The following is a 17,075-nucleotide window of genomic DNA, read 5'->3' on the forward strand; positions in this document are numbered from 1 at the left end:
AACTTCTGGAATCTCTCTCTTTCTTTCTTCTCTATCCCTCGCTCCTCGTCATTCAGTCACCAATCACCACGTAAATATCTGAGAGGGTGTGTGTGATCATCGCGACCAATAGAAGAACCACTCTCCAGTATTACCACAATAACGGATTCTTCATTTTTGCCTCGACTGTCGGCTAGAAGGTTCCATTATGCTAGCATTGCAGGCAACTAGTCAACCTTTTAATGCTTTTGTTAGCAGGTTTGACAAACTATAAGTGGACCTGCAAGTACATAGTGCATAGTGCGTAGTGCTCTCTCCCTTCCCCCCGTGCTTTCTCACTTGCTCCTCCCCAAGACAGCCAGCGCTCACGTATTAACTCGGTCAGGGTTTCAGTTCGATTTGTCAATCTATATCTCTATTTTATCTCCTTCTTCTCTTAATCCTAGACTTCCAGCCTGTTAGGAAGCAAGTTGTTCCATCTTTTCCGTAATCTTCCCAGGGATATCTTGCCAGTTGGAATATTATCTTGTATAACTTTTGATTGATAGTCTGTCCCCATTCAAGGCTGTTCCTTTCTTGTCTCCTTCTTGCTATCCAATCATTTATTCACTGAAGTTAACACAATTCCCGAATACGTTCGTTTCTTATTCTGCCATATTTTCTTTGTTTTCTTATTTTTCTAAGTGTAATCATTTCTTCAAGGAAATACAAGGAGAACAAGAGAAAGACAAGGAGAGCAATGCGACAAGAATAAGAAGACAAGGATAACGAGGAGAATGCGGGAGAACGAAGGTATTGCAAGGATAACAAGGCCACGACATAGAGAAGAAGGGGAATACAGGAGAACAAGGGAACAACTAGGAAAGAAAGACAAGGAAAACAAGGCGAATACAAGGAAAAGGGAATAGGTCTAGACGAAGAACAAGTAAAATTCAAGGAGAATAAGTGGCAAACAAAGAGACCAAGGGTAATAGAAGGAGAACAAGGTAAATATTAGAACAACAAGGGGACGGCAAGGACAATAAAGGGAATACAAACAGTAGCAGATACAGAGAGTTGCGTTTTTATTTAACAGTTAATTCCCAAGTTACCTACTCCCATACATAGTGATGAGAAAGACGTAATAATACGTCGAAAAGGCCAACCAAAAATCACATTGAGAGACTGAAAAAGAGAAAGTGAATATAGGTTAAATGGAACCGTCTTCTTGTTTATAAAGTAATGTGTAGTCTTATATTATTAATTATGTCACATTTATTGATTGGATGAACGTTTTCGGCAGTTAATCCAATCAATAAATGTCACATAGTTAATAATATAAGATTACACATTACTTGATAAGCAAGACGACGGACCCATTTAACCTATACTCACTTTATTTAATTGCTTATCGGTCTACACCACCTTTTCAAAATGAAAACTGAATAAGAGAGACAATGAGAAAAGGAATTTTCTTACACAACGAATGGGAAAATCAGAACTTTAGATATTGGAATTACAAGACAATCGCGGATAATAGACAGCATTCTAAATCAAACTAAAGACAAAGAAGTCCATACCATTTTTAGACCGACGCTGGATAGAACTTCTATGATTTTAGGTTAGCGAAATGTCACGCTGTCACCAAACGTTACACAGAACATTACACTGGTAACGAACTCTAGTCTGGATTCGAATCGGTGACCGTCCCTTGCACGTATCGTTACAAATGTGCGACTGAAAATATTTCGGAGCACAAACAACTGTCAGTTGTACAAATCCAGATTTCCCGGAATGAAATTGTGAAATGTGCAAGAGAGATATCTTCTTCCTTCTCTCCTCTTTCTTTATTCCTATTCGTCTTCCTTACGTTTCTTTCTTCGTTTTTTTTCCTGCTGTCCTTTGATCCTTCTTCCTTCCCTCCCCTTTTATATCTACTCTTCTCCTAACTTGATTGCTTCCTGCCATCCGGTTTTTTTTTTTCATTTTCTTCCATCCTTAATTTCTTTCTCCCTCTCTCCATCACTTTCTTTCTTATCTTTTGTCATTACACTCTGGTCACTGCTTGTCCCTATGCCTTCCCGGGTAACTTCATCTTTACACGCTCAGAAGACAAGTAGGTAGTATCAGGAATCGTCTGATTTGGTGGTAGCACGAAGATCTACATCTGGGACAACATTGGACACATATGCAAGAACAGAGGTCAGCGTCATAGAAACCTCCCCCTATAACTTGCACTGTAACATAAATTTTGGTCCATCTAATACACTTACAGGTTCATTCGTGCTTCTTCTACTTTTTTTGTGAAGAGAAAACATTCCAGCACATTTGTTAGAGAAAAATGGAAATTTATATGAAAATAAACACTCATGTATTACAGGTGAGAAAATTAAAGTTTCCATAGCAACGGCGACGGGTATGTGAACAGCTGAAAGTCTACAGCAGAGGCCACGGCGATGCTCATATGTTGACATCAAAAAACTCCGTATGCTATGTAAACTCAAAGATAGCCTACATCAAATGATAAAGGCGGAGGCGGATACTGCCCCGCATGCCGGCAGCGATGCACCGCACTAATTAAGCGAGGCGCGTTGTGCGAGGGCACAAAGGGCAGGCGAGCGGGCCTGACGTCACCAGATTTCACTACTTTTCCATGGCCACTTGATGTACAAACGACATGATTTAATAACATCTTAGGCGGGTTATGAAGCTCGACAATGCGCTTCGTGTGTCTTGCCAAGAGAGAAGAAAGCATCCGTTACTACAATTCTGAAGTCCTATTCATTAATTCAGTCATAGTTTCCTGTCCAAGAGCAGGTCCTTAACTGCAAACCCAGCATTCTCCAGTCTTACGAACCCAAAAATCTTAGTATACAAATGCAGTACTTCTCTAAATTAACATTAGTTTAAATAAAATAGGCTATATATTATAGTTTTTACATAATTGGATAAAATAATTTTATTTTATTACGTCCGAAAAAAATATCTTTGGTCTTTAAGGTTATAGACCAGCGATATCAAGGTCAAGAGCACGTGGACAGTTCTGCGTGCGATCAAGCGCTCACTGGTTGCAATGCAGGCAGCAACAGAGAATAAGAACGGGTGAGGAAAGTGAAGTCTATTGGCCTGTCACTGCAAGATGGATTAAACTGTTTTTAAATAATAGATAACGTGTTACATTCATACAAGACAACAAGAAATCAGAACGTGTTTTGTAGAGTGTACCTCTCTAATAAATGCAAAGAATTATAAACTAGTAGGCTACAATAAATAATAAGCATAGCTTTTCCTTAACTTATATATTTTCAGATAATAGCTAGAATATGATTAATTTTTATATAAGTATCTAATAATCCAACTAGTGTAAAAACACTGTTTTCCTGTTTTAAACTTACCAATACAAAAGTGAAAGAAATTACAGGATATTGTGCATACGGAAAAATAAAATAATAGGATTGCAACAAATAATAAACATAGTTTATTTTTTATCTTAGAGGTTTTAGTAATGACGCCTAGCTAATTAAATGCTATGTAACTGTTACACACTTAATAATGTAGGCCTACTTATTATATGAACAGCACATTTCTAGAAACAAATTTAAATTCCTGACTTCTTGTCTAATACAGAAGTGTTTCTTCTTGGTTTACCCGACACCAACCTTCTTATGTCCGGCGAAATTATGTTTCCTGCAGCATGACGTAGCATAGCACGCATATTATCTTAGATAATCGTGGTATTAGTCTTGGTTTTGTGAGGTTCAAAAGTGAGGAAAATTGCTCACATACGTGCTTACTGCCAAATATAGAAATCATTTTCTCCACAAATATTCGTACCCTGGATATATTTCCAGGCAAAGCGAACTTCCAACTTGACTCTGTTCACGCAATTCAAAGAATCTGTAGAGAACTTTTCCTGGGTTTAACCAAAGGACATCACAATGGTAAGGACCACTGTCAAACTGAAAATCTATAGACGACATATCTTCACAACTTTTTAGACAGAATTTATAACGAGTCTACGCTATTAGCATCCATACTTTTTGTACTTTATTCTGTAAACTTTGAAGCGGTTGGCCTTCGTTGGGCGCCAGAATCTGCGACGGTCGGCGGTCGTCGTCGTTGTTGTTGCCCACGACGCCTTTCCTTGCCCTCGGCTGCCAGCTCCGTCGTGTATGGAAAGTATCTCAAGGATGGCACTTTGATGTCAATAATTAACTATGTACACTGATTAATTTGGGCGCCAGCCTCCTCGAGATTACTCCGGTAGAGGATGAGGTTCCCAGGTCAGCTGCAAAAACGGTCGGGACATGGGGTTTGGGAGACGTGCTCGTAGGTTGAAATGATGTAGGCGCACACCAGAAGTTGTTGGTAAGAACTATGAGAACGTTTATTATTATTATTAAGTGTTCGTTTCAGATTAGCAGAAATGCGCGTCCAAGTGTATAATTTACTGCTCTCACTTCCTACAAGTTGGTAGACTAATTTCTGAGTTCACGTAATTATATATTTTGTACTATAAAACACCAGTAATATAACTGACAGTTGATAACGTGATGAGAGAAAAGAATTCAGACTTATAACAATGATGCAACACACGACTTCTTACTAAACCCACTAAAAAATTCAAAGTCCGTAAATTGTTATCCTTCCGAGTTAGATTCGCCGAGAATATGTGGAGTGCGACCTCTCCGTACGCGTTGTATATGCCTTCTGTCTGCCTTCTGTCTATCTGCCAAATCTACCCTCTACTTTCCACCACCAAACATACAATTTCGCCCTCCTATCTATATATCACGTGTCTCTATTAAGAATCCTGATTGGCCATGATTACACTTACGTCACTTAAGACGCGTTCTTCAAAAATTGTTCGTTAACTAGAACATCCCCGTACTTCCGGCGTCCTGACAATTCTCTTACATATACCAGATCATCTCTTTTGGAACCTGGCTTGGCGTCATTTTACTGACCACCCGCAGGCAAAGTCCATACATTCCCTCATCAGTCAACTCCACGCCTGGACACATGTTTCCTGTCCGCCTAGCTTCCCTTCGGCCTTCCTGTCCACCTGTTACTTCCGTCTCACATTCTGAAACTAACTTACACGTCCGCGCATCCTATCCATATAACAATATTAACACGAAATACTAATCTAATGAAAGTCTCCTTATCCTATACGAGGAACCGTCTCAACTTAAATGCAATGCAGCGAGGAAGAACCTCTACAGTACTTCTAAACATATATTTATCACTATTTAATGTCAATAAAACAATAAAATTTCAATATATCATTATGTACATCAATTAATAATTTCAGGCGTTTCACATTGCTCCTCTTCGTAACTAAATGTTTTCCATATATCAGACAAAGAACATGTTCGTCTCTTTCACTCACAAAAAGTCAGGAGTCCAGTCAGCCTAAAACTTACTGAACGACTTCTTCCTCAATGTGTAATGTACAAGCCTTGAGTTCAACAGTGGCTTGTACCTGCGTGCCGTACGTGCAATCCACAGCGCATACGGGCGATGAGGCACGCTTGCGCTCTCGTTGACATCACTGTTAAAGGCCCACTATGAAAGATTAAAAATTAAGTGTAGGTCCATAAGTTCAGAAGATAAATTTATTTCGGAAGATAAATTTGAAATTTAGCCCCTTACCACTCGTACCACAAGTATGTTCAGCGTGGGCATTTCTAGCCTTTAAACGAGGTACAACAGTGACGTAGAATAACATAATCACTTGCAGGCACACGCTTAAAAGATATTCTGCGTAACTGTTGCATCTCTTTTATAGGATAGAATTTCCCGCGCTGAACATCTCTGCCGCACCCCATCATTTTGCGATATTTCTCTCAAAGACCGCTGTAAAGCCGGTAGAATTTGATCTCTTCTTTGAAAGCGGGTGCCCCCTTTAATTTTAGGGAACAGGTCGTAATCACATGGTCTCAGATCTGGTGAATTCGGTGGATCTTCGAGAACTTCCCAAATTCACCATCCCGACAAACACTACACTGTAGCGGCAACATGACAGAGTAATACAACAGGTGCCGACTCCAGGAAACTTTGTCGTGCAGAAACAGTACTGGACAGTTTACATTGCGACCCCAGCTTCTTTGGATATTTTAATGTTTTTTCCAGCGTCAGAAACATTTCACAAGAGCTTTTATAGCCGCAACATAGAACATAGCCACATCAAGAAATTTATTGCTACCACCGCTGGATTTCCTTTAATTTCGAAAGACTTAACCCACCTGGCAACATGGCAGGATCTCCCTTTCCCATACTTCTTGCAATATCCTAAGCATTGCCAAGGGTAGCTTGAATATCGTACATAGGGTGTTTCAGAAATACTTTGACAAACCTTGGGGGCATGTTCCTCACACCAAAACAAGAAAAAAAAGTTCATATAAACTTATGTCCGAAAATCCTTAGTTTTTTTAGTTATTAACGAAAGAACATAATGAAGCATCTGTTAGATATTGCAAATTTAATCAATTCAGAAACTCAAAACAAATGTTCAAAATGTTCTCCTCTTGCTTCCACATACGCATGTACTCGTTGGATTATGGACTGTCGCACCCTTTCATATACTCGTACACGGTATCGACTTGTAGGTTATCGATAACATTATTCGATTATCTAACAAAATGAATATTATTATCGGTTACAAACTTAAGTTAAGTTGTTGGATTGTACCTCGAAACGCATTGAACGTAAACTAGCATTGTTATGAGTTTCTGAATTGATTAAATTTGCAACACTTGCTACCACGCCGACAATATCTAACAGATGTTTCATTATGTTCATTCATTAATAACTAAAAAACTAAGGATTTTCGGACATAAGTGTATATGAACTTTTTTTCTTGTTTTGGTGTGAGGAACATGCCCCCAAGGTTTGTCAAAGTATTCCTGAAACACCCTGTATTACTGCCCACATTTTTTAACTTCTTATTTGCACCATTATTATAGGCAATATCAAAAGCTAGAAAGCTCGGGACCTCGAATGGGATTTATTAAAATTATTTTTCGATGCGATGGAACACTAGAAATTAAATAAAATTCATAAAAATTAGTTACAGTATTTTATATTCATTTACAATTCTAACATCACATGACTGTCTCAGCCACCGGTGTAGCTCAGTCGGCTGAGGCGCTTACCTGCCGATTCAGAGTTTCGCTCGGGCGTGGGTTCGATTCTCGCTTGGGCTCATTGCCTGGTTGGGTTTTTTCCGAGATTTTGACCAACTTTAAGAAAAATGTCAGGTAATCTATGGCGAATCATCTCTCCAAATACCATCTTGCTATCATCAATCCCATTGACACTAAATAACCGTATAGTTGATAGGCCTACAGTGTCATTAAATAACCAACAATACTAATCAACCAATTGTGTAAAAAAATCCACAAATTTTCCTTCCTACGTTTTTATTTACCTATTTATGTTCTGCGTACTGTATATTTAGCTCTGTTTCAATCAATAATTCAGTATGGTATATTAGGTAGGGGAGGAATGGCAAAATCGACACTCCATCCTTTAAATTTGATCCAAAATAGAATTATCAGAATTTGTCTTTATAAAACTTTTCATTACCCAACGAAATTAATGTTTTAGGAATTTGGTATATCAAATCTAGAACAACTTTATAAAAAAACATTGCTGATATAACTCCATAAAAATTACAATAAATTTAAATTTGATCTTCATGAATACCATACAAGACAAAACTACAGTTTCTTTCTAAACACCTCCAAATCCCATACAACTGTGGATTAAAACACAGCAGAAATTGGATCAGAATATATAATTGGACCCAGAATATATAATGCATTAATTAAATACACTGAACACACATAGATTTAGGAAACAAATTATATTAATTATTTAATTGTTTTTTTCTTTTCTTAAGCTAATTTAGACCTAGTTTAAAATTGTGATCTAATACTCGTGTACTTTGTATTTTCTATATTAATTGTATTATGTTATTACATGGTCTGTATTTTACCATGTATTGCTACTATTGAGATGAATGAACACTCTTCAATTTTGTACAACTGAACTGAACTGCACCCGAGCACGAGCTTCTGCTCTTTCGGGCCGCAATGCCTAATGTAGTATAAACCTAGTGTATTAAATAAATAAACTCGAATTAAAAAAAAAACTAAAAAAAGACTGCCTCACTGCATACAGAATAATTCCTTCAGGAACAGTTTCGGCAAATTCTGAAAACTAAAAACATTCAAGTCGACCTGGTAGGCGCAGTCGGTATAGTGTTAGCCTTCTGAGCCCGAGGTTGCGGGTTCGATCTCGGATCAGTTCGATGACATTTATGCGTGCTTAAATGCGACAGGCTCATGTCACTAGATTTACTAGGATGTAAAAGAGCTCCTATGGGACAAAATACCGGCATACCGACGACTTTGATATAACCTCGCCAGTTGCGAGCGTCGTTAAATAAAACATAATTTTAAAAACATTCAAGGTTCGCGTGAAGTAGCGATCTATTTAATCCACACATTCTTACATAAAGTTACATAGCCTATTCGTGATCAACAATAAAATAAACAGATTGCTATACCAAAAGACTTTATTAATTATGAGTACATTTGTATTTAATGTAACTACAGTTTTGGTTATTAAATACACAATTATTGAAAAAAAAAACAGTTTTAAAAATTAAAAGTTAAAAATATACCGCTTTCTGTTCTTATAAGTAAGGATGCAGAAGTATAAGGTGCAGTAGTTCTCAGTTTTGTTAGAATGGCCGACTGGTTTTTCTTGATTTATCTGTAGATATGGCTTGAGAAATGACGTGTTGGCGTAATGTGTTACTTTTATTAATTCCTGTTTCTGTACTCCAATTTGAACCATATGTGGTATTGCTGTTGAATGACCTGAATGACTGATTATTATCTTTTGCTTCCTGGAATCCAAACTAGCTTTCTGAGCGTACACTTTTGTTTTAGCCCAATGGGGCAATTCTTGTACCACACAGCTGTTTCCAGATAGGAAGGATTAAAAATAGAGAAATATGTTCAGTTTTTATTTTATCCATCCATTTATCCCACAAAAGCTCCTACAATCTTACGGGTCATCTATTCGGAGTTTCGTCATTAGTTGCAAGCTATGATACTTAGTATCAGCGAACTTTTGGTTACCTCTTTGGCAAGTTTTTGAAAATACTGAATTGTAGGAATTCTTTTCCGTTAGTGTTTTCATCATTACCTTTTTCTTCTTGGAAATAATATATTAAGCAAAGCGAACATTCTTCTATACGCGATGCTAATTCTAGCGAAGCAATGGAAAAACACGTTATCTGCAAGCCCGCAGGATTATTCTCAACACAAAATCAATCACCAACTAATAGCAAGAAATACTGACATATGACGAAACATGTAGAAAAGCTAGGCCTATATGAAACAGGAAATCGTCCAGATAACTTAGTTAAATAAGATGAAGCAAACCGTATCAGGAGACGAAAAAAGATTTCCTATTCTACGGGAAGAAATTCAGCTAGCGCTTAAGGAAATGAAGAATGTGAAAGCAGTTAATAGAATCCCCACTGAAACAAAGGGTTGTTTCCGATCTCTGATAACGAATTTTAATGAAATCATGTGCGTCAGGAGTCACACGACAGCTTAACTGTGGCACGAGGTGACAAACCAGTAGTGAGTGATCTCATAGTCATAGTGCACGGCGACTCACAGCAGAAATTCCCAAGAAAATCGAGCCTTTTTGGGAGGAGTACATAACAACCCTTTCCGATGCCAAGTACAGTCAAGTGAAAATAAAAGAAGCCTGCAATAAACGAGGTTTCGTTATTTCCAAGAAAGGCATCTTCTGTGTACTTAATAAGATTGGTAAAGCTCGAATGGAATTAATTTGTATCATCTCTTGGGGTGCGGCGACTTGTGACGGGGGGGGGTGGATTTGCTTGCTTTTTTCACTCTCGAATTAATCCCATCCGAGCTTTGACCGTCTTATTAGGTACACACAAGATGCCTTTCTTGGAAATAAGGAAACCACGTTTCTCGCAGGCTCCTACGATTTTCACGTAACTGAACTTGGCATCGGAAAGGGTTATAACGTACTCCTCCCGAAAAGGTTCGATTTTCTTGGGCATTGCTACTGTGATACACCGTGCATTCTGATTATGAAAGTACTCACACTGCTGGTCTGACACCTCTCGCAGCAATTTAGCTGTCGGTGTGATTCCTGACGCACATGACGTCATTTAAATTCGTTATCAGAGATCGGAAACAACCCTGTAGTGAAATGCTTGGGTGAGGCCGAGGACTCGCCATATATTACCTGACATTTGCCTTACGGTTGGGTGAAAGTTCGGGAAAAAAAGCCAACCAGGTAATCGGCCCAAGTGGGAATCGGTAGGTAAGCGTCTCCCGACTGAGCTATAACGGGGATTATGCCGTTGTCAGCGGAAGAAATGATTCTAAGGGATATTCTACTGGATCTTAATGACAGCTGTGAGCAGTATGGGATGAAGACAAATGCAACCAAGACGAAATCCATGATTATCATACGAAAAATAAAGAAAGCGTGTGGATTTGAAATGAGGCAGTAGAACAACTAGTCAGCTTAAAATACTTGGAGTGTACTATAAGTAGTAACATGAGCTGCTGCCAGGAAGCCAAAAGTAGGATAGCAATAAGAATGGAAGCTTTTAATATAAAAATAAGCATCTTCTGCGGACTTTTGGTAAAACAAATGGGCCTAAGAAAGAGACTAGTGAAGTGATTTATGTGAAAGTTTTTGACTACAGTTCATGACGTCTCGGGTTCGATTATCGATCGACAGATGAAAACTGACACAAAATTTATGTATGTAAATTCCTCTCGTCTATCAGAGGATTATCTCTCGCTATACGTAGAAATTATCTCATACATAACTAAATCTTGCAGAACATAATAAGCAGAAGACTGAAGAATGTAGATAGGAAGAAAATACAGCTCAAATTTTATGAAGTCTTAAATGTTGTTGAAACTCTTCGTAACAGTAAGCATCACAAGATTAGGTCTGTAACCGCAACATGCCTTAGGCCTAATTGCAATAACTGCACTACATGCAAAGAAATACATGGAATAGTCGACACTGGAAATCTTCGGCGTATTGAAGTTATAGCATTTAAGCCTGGAGAGACAAAAGTTATATCCTGAACCCGACCATCACATTTGAAACGCATCAGAATCAACCGGAAGAGGTTAATCAAGAGAAAAGGGCACTTTATGAACTACTGTCCCTTATTACAAAATATCGCATAAACTCAAGGATATAGAAATAATCGGTTTAATGGTGGGCGCAAGAGGGACCATAAAAAAAAACAATTCGTGTCATTTTGTCAAAACGTTTGAGTCCCAACAAATTTTACGGCGACACTTTTATTTTAATTCAAATAACAATTGCGTTTTTTCGTTCCATTCTCAATTTAATTTTTATCTTTATCTTTTAATTTTACTGTAAATTTTCATGGCCGTAATCTGTATGTATAATCTACTGCAAATTTCAATTTATGTAAACCAATTTCTTGTGACACATTTAAATGTCACACCTGAAATGTTACTGTTTAACATTCACTGTCTTTGGCAATCTCACCAAGTTGAGAAAGATCAAATATTATTATTAAGCTACCTCAATTTATATTATCACCTGTATTCGCATCTTATTTAATAACATTTTTGTTTCCATACTATAAATCACGTGCTATTTGTACTTACATTTTTATTTCTAGTCATACATTTCATTAAGCGCTTCTAGTATTATGGTTGGTTTTTTCTCTTTTTCAATGGAGGCGAACACTGCATAGCACAATTCTGGACACATATAGGCTTCCTTTGGGACCCATTAACCACCCGCCGCCTCAAGGAAAGCTGATAACATGAGAATAAAGGCTTCCGAAGTGTGGTGTCTTAAATATTCTGCTGAACTCAAGTCGCAAACCGAATAAAAATGAGAAAATTAGAGAACAACTCTACATACTTTAACTTCTTCTTATTTTACATCCACAATTTAAGACGAAGGGAATTTGCTTTCCCTTGCCTTAAAGTTCTTTCATAATCTCATTCTTCTGCCTTGTTGCATTCTAGCTCAATACTCAAGTATTTTAGGTAGTGTTTTGTTTTATTCTTTTAATTTAAGATAACTCTAGTTCTCGCAACATTTATACACCTTCCCCATTTAACGAATTTATTAGAATTCTATTTATGATTGCGTATAAACTAAACGAATTTCTGGATTCATGTACAGTCTTAGGCACAAGAAAATGACAGATCTCTTGTTGCTTGAATTTGTGTAAGTCCACTTTCGGGCAGTGCCCAGTTCAGTAGGGAGAGGATGTCTATTTTGCACCTAAGTTATCTCTTGATTATATCTTTGTTAAAGATTATCTATAACACTTGATCTATAAACAGACGAAAAAAGCAACGAACAAACAAAACAAAGAAAAAACAGAATGGTGTCTTGCATAAAAAACCGTTCACGTGTAAATCTAAGCTCTAACGAAATCAACATATATCTTCATAATAATACAGTAAAATCCCGATTATCCGTCACCGTATTAACCGATTGGTGGATTATCCGACTTTCTTTCTCTCTCGCTTTTTGTTTCAGAAAAATATGAGCACTGTACATTATATTAGTACGAATTTTTTTTTTCTACAGAGTGTTTTTTTACAAACCTTTACACTTACGCAGTATGATCTACTCTTCGAATGGTCATACTAACTAACTTCTATGCAAAATGTATTCCACAGGTGTAAAAAAGAGTGTTTCCTACGAGAAAATGTGAAAGTAATTGAGTGGTTCGGGAAATGAGAATCTGTCTCATAGGAATTACAACTCTGCGCTATTTAATGAAAAACAAAATATAAAGTGCATCAAATTTGTAAATCTACAACATGAGACCTCTACTATTCCTATCTTTCCACAGATAACTATCATGAGGAATTTTCTTGGCCATTAAAAACCTGTGGTTGGAAACTAGACTTAAATTAGTGAACTTATAATCCACTATCTAGTGTGTTAAAAGAAAAGACCACGGGGGAAATGACGAAACTGTATAATAATAATAATAATAATAATAATAATAATAATAATAATAATAATAATAATAATAATAATAAAGGTGCGCCTGATAAGGCATTTCAGATCTTGTTTAGATCAATTCTTTGCGAGTTCATTTAGAGACTTATTGTTATTCTTGCACTTTGTTAGATGGTATCTTTCACATTTTAAATTGCACAATTCACACACACAACTTTCACACTGTATTATGCACTTAGTTTATGAACACTATTTATAGTACGGATTATCCGATTTTTTCGATTAACCTATCGCTCCACCCCCTTCATTACCGCGGATAATAGAGGTTCTACTGTAATAATAATAATAATAATAATTATAATAATAATAGTAATAATAATAACAGTAACAATAATAATAATAATAATAATAATAAGATAATAAAGATCCGCAACGACTGCACTTCCGTTTGGAACAATCTCCCAATGAATCACACCTTCAAAATTCCACCAGACACATAGCATTACTTTCGGACCAAATAGTTTTTAACGACGACTTTGGCAGGCTGACGCGGACCGATTCACTGTTTCGAGGTGTCAGAATTGTGGCAATATATATACCCATTTTCATCACTCTCGTGTCATAATTCTCCTGATAAATATATCATCCATATGATTAGTGATAAGCTGACAACAGATATTCACGCTGCGTTGAGGCTGTTCAGATGTCAATTCATGAGGAACATATGTAAAACTTCTGTATGATTTTCAAAGCGTCTTAATGTGGCGATGTATTCTTTTGAAGCAACAAGTTTTTCTAACATCCTATGAGTACCTTTTTGGTGGATTTTCTTCCAAAACTCTGTATTCTCAATATTCTATACATTGGGTGTTCAAAAAAATATGGTTTATTTAACGACGCTCGCAACTGCATAAGTTATTTCAGCGTCGCGGGTGTGCCGGAATCTTTTCGCGCAGGAGTTCTTTTACATGCCAGTAAATCTACTGACATGAGCCTATCGCATTTAAAGACACTTAAATGCCATCGACCTCGGCCGGGATCGAACCCGCAATCTCGAGCATAGAAGGCCAGCGCTAAACCAACTACGCTACCGAGGGCGACATTAGGTGTTGTAGGACGTTGTAAATCTTGAACTTCTCCTTCACCAATAATGAAACGCTGTACCATCGTTGTGCAACTCGTTCAATAATGACACCTTCACCCTCGATTTCACATATACTTCGAGCCGCGACAGCAGCTTTATAATCTTTACAGTAACGTTTTAGAAGAGCTCTATTCTTAAACTTCCTCACTTCCATTTTATAATCTTTGTATTAACAATTGACGACTGTCACATCCTCGCAATACGCAATAAAAACCAAAGAGTCCTATAAATTTCATTGCCAAACTAAAGAAAATCATTAAAATCTTACAAAACATCAAACTTAAAAACCGATATTCCTTATAAAAAGACCTAATATTTATTTTATCACTACTACATTACCGTACATCTCAAAGGACATAACAGTCTACGTTAGACCGAACTCCTCTTTTAATGTTGGAAACAAGTAAGTAAATACTTTAATGAATGATGACCGAAAAAAATAAGCTGTCAATACAAACTGTAAGAAACAAAACAGACACGAAACACAGTGTAACATTTTTCTTTCTACCAGTATTCAAGTAAAATTTCTACTTGTCGCTAGCGCAGGAGAAACAAATGTCTCGACTAACAAAACAGTATAGACAGACTGATAACTTATAATTCAGAATATAACTTGACAAGTGTCTACAGTTACATCAAAATATATATACCTTTGAAGGATTGTTAGGCTTTCACTCCCCTGTCTGTAAATAATAAAGCATTGTGATGGAGTCGGAGGCAAAATATTCATAGCTGTTAATTTTAGTCTGTAGATGAGAAACACCGTACGATGCATGCGTATTCCTACAGCTAACAAAATCGTTGCAGGTCGTTGGCTGTTTTTAGGATGCGGTTTTTGTGATTTTTTGTTAATATTGAGTGCCAATATTTTTTTTATTTCACCATCCATTCATGATACCTATCCATGGACGACTTTGTCCACCGCTGTTGAGTAATGGTTAGCACGTCTGACCGTGAAACGAGCGGGCTCGTGTTCAAATCCTGGTTGGGTCAAGTTACCTGGTTGAGGTTTGTTCCGAGGTTTTCCCTGAACCGATTAAAGCAGAATTGCTGGGTAACTTTCGGCGTTGTACCTCGGATTCATTTCGCCATCATAATCACACTTCTCCTCTTTCATCATCATCTCCGTTTCTTTTCCATATTTCAGGCTTGCTCCGGTACAGAGTCTGCTGCGAGATACCTCCGAACTTGGACCCCGTGGATATGTGGTCACTCGTTGCTGAGGGTAGTGCTATGCACTGTGGGCTCTCCACTGGGCTCATGGTAAATCGTGGGACCGGGGTTGAAGGACCGCGGTGAGACCTACATGGAAAGATAAAGAAATCATATAAGCCGTAGGGGAGTTCGGAGGCGGCGCGCAAGGGAATCTGTTGAGCGGGGAACCTCAGGGCATGCACACCATTCCATCCCGGGTAGTGCAATGTGCCCAACCAAGCGACCTGCGTGCGAGGGAGGTATTAATAGTACAGTAGAATAGATAATTGGACTGCTTTTTGAGAAGAGTTTCGATCACACAATTTTGAAAGATTCCGTTGTGAGAGCACGGACAATAATCGAGACTCAATCCAAAGACAATGATTTTAACGCAACACCTTCAACCTATGTAGGCCTAGTATAATTAATTAAAAACCGCACTATGCATAATTCAGTGGTATAGCCATCATATGGAGTCAGAATTACGAAGTATCTACCCTAGTAAATATTCTAACTTCTCACGAAAGTATATTGATTTTTCAGAGTCGATGAGTTTACTAAATAAGCAATGATCATTATTTGCAGATGGTAGGATATTTATGTAATTTTAGAAAAACATTTCATGCATAACCTATGTGCTCTAAAAATCATACGCTATTTTCCAGAAATCAACAGTGGATTCGCTAGTAATGTATCCCTTTCATAACCCCCGCCGTGTGGTTTGAAGCCTCCTACTTGGAAGCTCTGCACGTTTACTTCTGTTATTTAGTGGGGTGGGGAGCTGATACTTGAAACTGTTAGCAGATTGTTCCACCACAGATGTAAACCAATGTTACGTCCCCAGTCCCACCCCTTATCGCTGACGCAGGGCTAATCCCGCCTGCTGTAAGCCTATTACCGCCCATTACCACACAGAGCTCTGTTGTTCTCGTCTTCTTCAGCAAGTGGTAACAAGAGCGGCTTAAGTTACATCCGTATTTCTAGTTTCGAAAGAATCAAAGTGTAGAAGTAGTCTGAATGTCAGCGACATAACTCATAGTTTTGGATGGCACAATTTTTATGAAAACCGATTAGGAGAAATCATATTATTTTGTTACATTTTTAAAAAGTATCTTGAGGATACAAAAGTATTCTTTTAAGTTAGTCTGAGACAAAACTTGCTGCCTTTTCTGAAACAAGTTCGATATACAATCTTACTTCCTCTTAAACAACCCTACTTTTCTCTCAAACTTGTTTCGGACACAATCCTACTGTTCTCTTAAATTTGTTGCGGACATAACCTTACTGTTCTCTGAAACTTGTTAGGGACACAATCCTATTGTTTTCTTAAACTTGTTACGGACACAATCCTATTGTTCCCCTAAACTTGTTGCTGACAGAAAACCGGCCCTTCTCTCGCTCAGTAAAATTGTAATAAATTCTCAACAAAAAAAAAAACTATCACAATTTACCAATCTTTACCTTATAACTAATATTAATTATAGCTGATATCCTAAAAGTTTAAGTGATTGTAATATTTTTATCATTGAAAACCACATGCCGATAATTGACGCATATAAAATGGGGAAATATGGTAGGCCTACGTCCTACTTGGAGTCCAATAAAATATCAACCGAAAAAATAAATTATTTTAAGAAAAGGAGAAAAGATGCCTTAAAACAAAATGTTTCCCTATCTTTATTAGGATATCAACTTATAGGGGAATTCAGAGCATTATTTTTGACGA

This window comes from Periplaneta americana, chromosome 3 (genome assembly GCF_040183065.1).
Source record: "Periplaneta americana isolate PAMFEO1 chromosome 3, P.americana_PAMFEO1_priV1, whole genome shotgun sequence".
In the NCBI taxonomy this organism is placed as follows: domain Eukaryota; kingdom Metazoa; phylum Arthropoda; class Insecta; order Blattodea; family Blattidae; genus Periplaneta; species Periplaneta americana.